Source organism: Oryctolagus cuniculus, chromosome 8, assembly GCF_051225735.1.
Source record: "Oryctolagus cuniculus isolate XC-2025 breed Fujian yellow rabbit chromosome 8, ASM5122573v1, whole genome shotgun sequence".
Lineage (NCBI taxonomy): Eukaryota > Metazoa > Chordata > Mammalia > Lagomorpha > Leporidae > Oryctolagus > Oryctolagus cuniculus.
Window position 1 is genome coordinate 23,057,259 of NC_142874.1, and position 6,000 is coordinate 23,063,258.

The 6,000-nt window shown below is 42.5% G+C and overlaps 1 protein-coding gene across 1 annotated transcript in view; it reads left to right on the top strand.

The window, feature by feature from the left end:
• LOC127489938 (cationic amino acid transporter 3) overlaps positions 1 to 5,757 on the top strand; it is a 29,053-nt gene extending 23,296 nt beyond the window's left edge. The window contains exon 4 of the mRNA XM_051841928.3: positions 5,638 to 5,757. The gene's annotated coding sequence lies outside the window, so the exon portion shown is untranslated. The remainder of the gene's footprint in view (positions 1 to 5,637) is intronic.
• The last annotated feature ends 243 nt before the right edge of the window (positions 5,758 to 6,000 follow it).

Sequence of the window (6,000 nt, forward strand, 5' to 3'; positions counted from 1 at the left end):
CCAATATACTCAGTTACAGGATCAACTCTGCCTCATGACAGGACCTGATCCAGAATGAAACCTGGCTTTTTGGAGCCTTATCCCAAATCATCTTCGTAAATCCCAAATCCTGTAGATTCTTTGAATCAGGCTACAGAATGCCCTATAACTCTCCTTGCCTCTCCTTAATGCAGCAAGGATTAAACCTGACTTGTGCAACCATTCATGCCTCTGATAGGGACTTTGGAGTGCATGTCAATGATGACAGTAGTAATACTTCATAAGGTTTTTATGAGGCTAAAATTAATTAGTGTAAAGGACTCAGAACATGCATGATTTGAAAGAAAAAAAGAGAGTGAAGAAATGAAATGGTGGCTGGCATTGTGGCACAGTGAGTTAAGCCATTGCTTGTGATGTAGGCATTGCATATTCAAGTACTGGACCAGGGCCATTCGCGAGTGAAGCAGTGGATGGAAGATTCTCTCTCTCTCTCTCTCTCTCTCTCTCTCTCTCTCTCTCACACACACACACACACACACACACACACACACACTTGCTCTCTGTCTCTCTCTATTCTGAAACTATGTCTTTGAAATAAATAAAATAAACACTAAAAAATAAAATAAAGGTGTTATTGGCCATCAGTGCTCCTGTCTGATGCTTTTCCTGTAACTTTTGACTTGTATCCATCGAGTTTCTTCTCCTAGAGACTTTCCATCTCCTGCAGCATCCCTGCCCTCAGTGGTTCAGGCCACAGACTGGTAATTCCTTTGTCTCCTAGTGCCCAGGAAAGCCCATGAAAACTAGTGTCTTGCCAAATAATTGCCCTCTAGTTTCTTGAAAATGGCAAATGTCCTCACTTATTTAGTAGGGGTGAACTGAACATTGCTTTGCTAATGCCAGTTTGGGGATATCTCAAAAAGAATGTCCCTGTTTCTCATCCTCATTACTGATTTCTTCTGCTGATCATCCACGCTGGGAAACAGTGACACACAGACCTGGTCCCACCAGGCACTGCTGCTGGGAGTCTTAGCTGTGCTTTCGCTTGGAGTTGTCAGGATTGCAAGGTTGACAGGGCTCTCTCCCTGGGCTGCTGGCAGGTAGAAGTCTTTTCTACCCTTTTGTAGAGACAGAGGGTTTCCCTGCCTTGCTGGGGACAGCTTTATTTCTACCCCATCCAATGGCAGTATGACTATGTATATCACACTCATTCTTGGTCTGTTGATGCTTTCTTTGGCCCACTTGTCTATATGTGGACAACATGATAAACAAGACTTAAAAGACATGCTCATCCCTTTCTGCCTGATTCTGGTTTTGAACCTCGTCCCTCCTTTTATGAGGATACCAGGGATCCTGGGTAACAGCCACCCTAATGGCCTCACTGTACCTGATTCTCTCCATAGAGACCCTCTTTTGAAATAAGCTCACACTGTGTGGTCGTAAAGGTTGCCCCTTCAAACAATGAATTTTGAGAGCAGCAACCCATAATCGTTGTTACCTGAATTTAAAATAAAACTGTAGAGTTTGAAAGTCATGGTTGTCTTCTCAGAAAAAGAAAAAGGTGTCTAAGAATTAGTTAAACCATAACTTTTATTTTTTTTTAAAGATTTATTTCCTTATTTGAAAGTCAGAGCCACACAGAGAGAGGAGAGGCAGAGGGATAGAGAGGTCTTCCATCTGATGGTTCACTCCCCAGTTGGCCGCAATGGCCGGAGCTGCGCTGATCTGAATCCAGGAGTCAGGAGCTTCTTCTGGGTCTCCCACGCAGGTGCAGGGGCCATCTTCTTACTGCTCTCCCAGGCCATAGCAGAGAGCTGGGTTGGAAGAGGAGCAGCTGGGACTCGAACCGGCACCCATATGGGATGTCGGCACTAACGGCGTTAACCCGCTGCAGCACAGCACTGACCCCATAACTTTGATTTTGCTAAGATGATTCTTGAAAGGGCAGTGTAGGGGCCGGCGCTGTGGCACAGCAGGTTAAAGTCCCAGCCTGCAGTGCCAGCATCCCATATGGGCATTGGTTTGGGTCCTGGCTGCTCTACTTCTGATCCAGCTCTCTGTTATGGCCTGGGAAAGCAGTAGAAGATGGCCCAGGTCCTTGGACCTCTGCACCCACATGGCTCCTGCCTTTGGATCAACTCAGCTCCTGCAGTTGTGGCCATTCGGGGAGTGAACCAGTGAATGGAAGACCTCTCTCTGTCTCTACCTCTCTCTGTAACTCTTTCAAATAAATAAAATAAATCTTAAAAAAAGAATTAAAAAAAAAAGGCAGTGTGATGAGGAATATGCCACGGTGTAGACAGACTGTGGGGTTACTGGTTGAGTAAGAAGTGGTATCATTCATGTCACCCCTGGGCTACACCTTCAAACCTAAATGACAGTTTCATTCTTGGGAAGACAACTCCCCTTTGTAATTATCGAGGATTTTCTTTAGTGGAGCCAGAAGTTGCTTGGGTCACTCATGTTTTCTTGTGAGACCCACAGAGGCGTGCATTTGCTGCATCATTTTAAGAGTCCCAGGTAGTTCTGGGGTGGACCAAGAAGCACATCTCATAAAGCAAGTGGCAGCTGCATGCTCCTAGGGAGGAAGCAGACCGTGTCATAGTCACACTGAAATCTGACTTTCATTAGATTTGTCTTGGACCAGTGGAGCTTAAGACTTCAAGGACATTTTTTTGAAAATGTGTTTTACAAAAAGTAAAGATTTGATTTAGACCAAGAAAATGTCCATTTGTGTATGTGTGTCTCTGTGTGTGTCTATTTGCTTGCATCACTTTTAAACAATTTAAAGGACAGCTTATTTTTGGAGCCCCTGGGGGCCTACTCTATAAGCTTTTTTTTCCTGAAGTATTTTTTTTTCTGACAAGCTTTTTGTTTTATCCATTTCTCAAAATTTGGCATCTTTTCTGGCTTCTAGAATTTCAGTTCCCATCTTAGAGGCACCAGACCCATCTCTTCCTGGGTTCACATGGGCTCTTGCTACCTGGTGTTAAACCTTAGTTGTACCTCATCAAGTGCCCTGCTCCACGTTTCATCCTGGAAAATGGAAACTCGATTATTATAAATTCTTTATATGAGGGCACCTCAAAAAGTATGTGGGGAAAAGGATGGAAACAAAATATAGGATAATTTTGGTGCAAAAGTTTTTGAGACTTTTTTCATAACTTTCAATTTCCGTGCACTTTTGAAGCCCTCTGTTCCATTTGATCAGCTCTGTGTGCTTTAGTGAACAGATTCTTCTTTTTTAATTTTAGAATACAATATTAGTGCACTTATAACTGATGATTTGGTGATGTATTTTCTTCTGGGACCATGGGATGCTTAGAATGTCTTTTCTCCTGTGTTCTACCACGATTTTCATCCTTATACTTTTTACTATTCTTTCAATATAATATGATTTTAAATAAAATTTGCAATACAATTGCTATGTTCCATGTGAGTTAAAAGTTTTGGAGCAGTAAGAATATGAATGGAAGTATGCTATACTAATACAAGATCTTACGACTGCTATTTGAATCAGTCTCATGTAATCATTTGTTTGGCTGTTCCATTGTGTTCTCTTATAAATAAGTCACAAGTACGTTATTATTTCCTTTCCAAGGCTCAACAAAATACAGAAAATATTGTGAAAAGCCTTCAGTCAATACACTTAACTTGATATGACCCGTAATCCTGTGGCCTTTCCTCTGCTTTTGGATGCATCTCCACCCATGAAGTATGTTGTGGACCCACCCACGTGGCTCTGAATGTAGGCGCACCTCTGTCTCAGCAGTGATCATATTAGGTAGTAAGCACTAATGTCTGCTCTTTTTCCCTCTCTTCTCTTTCCTCCTCTTCCTTCCTTCTCATTCTCTTCTTCCCTCCTTTCTCACTCTCCTCTTCCCTTTCTTCCTTCTCCTTCTTCTTCAACAGACTTTCTCACTGTACTCTTAGGTTATTGAAGTCAAAGCTGATGATTGTTTGAAATAGCAGAACTAGCACAGTGCCCATTACTTAATACACACTTGGACCCTGCACCCGCATGGGAGACCAGGAGAAGCACCTGGCTCCTGGCTTCGGATCAGCACGGTGCACCAGCCACAGCGGCCATTTCGGGGGTGAACCAACGGAAAGGAAGACCTTTCTCTCTGTCTCTCTCTCTCACTGTCCACTCTGCCTGTCAAAAAAAAAAAACTGTTGAATTAAGCAAAGAATGTGTAAACCAGTAAAAAAAGAAATATATGGGGGCATGAATAGTTCATATGAAAACAGATTTTTTTTTCTTTCTGTTCTTGTCACTATTAAATGCTTTTAGAAAGGCATATGAAGAATTCAGTATCAGTACCGAACAAGCATCCTTTAGATTTAGAACAATGACTAGATATGGGTTTCAGGAGGGGAAATAAACACGTTTTTCAGGAAATTGCCAAGTAGTTTGAAATACAGGCTAAAAGTGCCAGCCAGAAAGTTACAGAATGCAAAGGAACATAAAAATCAGTGAAGGCAATATCGTGCAAGCCATTTACACACATATGAGAAGCTGTAATGACAGTGTTTGGACCTGCTGTCATAGAAAGAGAGAAAATAATGAAAAGTAGAAGTAGAGCCATTTTCGCTTTTGTTGCTCCATCAATGAAGGGCCACTTCTGCATAGATAAACAAAGTGCTAGTGGGCATCCTTTCTCTGGTTCTCTGCCTTTCATCCTGGAGAATGAAAGTAGCAGGTCGTCAAAATGTAACTCTAGGCCAGTGAAGCACACCTGGCTGCTCTCCTGGGCTGTAGGTGTGGGGTGTGAATGAAGGAAGAGATGACAGGGAGACGTCGGTGTGCATGTGGTTCTGTAAAGGGCAGCCTGGTTAATAGAAAGAACTAGAAAAGGAAAACAGCAGGCGGGCTTTGTTCCTGTGATTTCTTGCATGAGAATTTTCGTGTTTCATGCATGACACATGAGGTAAAGTTACTCACCCTTGCAAAAGCGTGCACTCTGAAATCTTTCCAGACTTTCTCAAAACTTCGGTGATGCGAATGCCACTGCGGCACGCTGAGTCACGCTGCTGCTCGTGATGTCGGCATCCCACATTGGAGGCTGGTTCCAGTCCCAGAGGCTTTGCTTCCAGTCCATCTCCCTGCTCCTGCACCTGTGAAAGCAGCAGATTGTGGCTCAAGTTGTTGGATCCTCGCTGTCCACTCTGGAGGCCCAACTGGAGCTCCTGGCTCCTGGCTTCAGCCTGACCCTGCAGCCCCTGCTGTTGTGGACATTTGGAAAGTGAACCAGTGGATGGAAAATCGCCCCTGCCCCGTCACTCTTTCTTTCAAATCAATCAACCAATCAATCAATCTTAAAAAAAAAAAAAAAAAAAAAAAAAAAAACAAGAAAATGCCTTTGGTGAACTGTCAACCAGATACATCTGTCCAAAAGGAAATGCCTGAATGCCTGCTTGGTTTGGTCAGTCTGTCTTTCAGTCTATCTATCTGAAATATCTATGTGTATTATATACGTGAACATATATGCACACACATATACTTCCCTTTTTAAAACCCCTAAGTTGTAACAAACTTTAAAAAAAAAACTTTTAAAAATAGTCTGTATATATATTTCAAATATAATATAGATGAACTGAACAAGTTCATTTGGGTAAACTAACCAGACCTTGTTTGGAATTTCTTACCCATTTTAGGAGATAGACTTTCTTTTCTATCTACGTGTAATAATCTGAAGTACAGAAGGAACAAACAGCTATCAGGAATCCTCTCTCGGTAAATCCGTGCTTGTGGCTGGTGGTCATCATATACAAACCTCAAACTGAGTGAGTAGCTCCTGCTGTCACTGGAGATACAGTTTTATTTATTATTCCTATTTTTAGGGAGTGGGTATCTCCTATGGGGCATGAACAATGATGTTTGATTATTTACTTCCAGACTGTTAAAAGCTCAAATTCGGTGTAGCCCCTTGTTAGAGCAAAGAATTTGAACTCGCCTGCCTGTAAACGTTGCTTATGATTTGGAGTAGAGAGTCCTGCACCTGTCAGCAGCATCCCCAG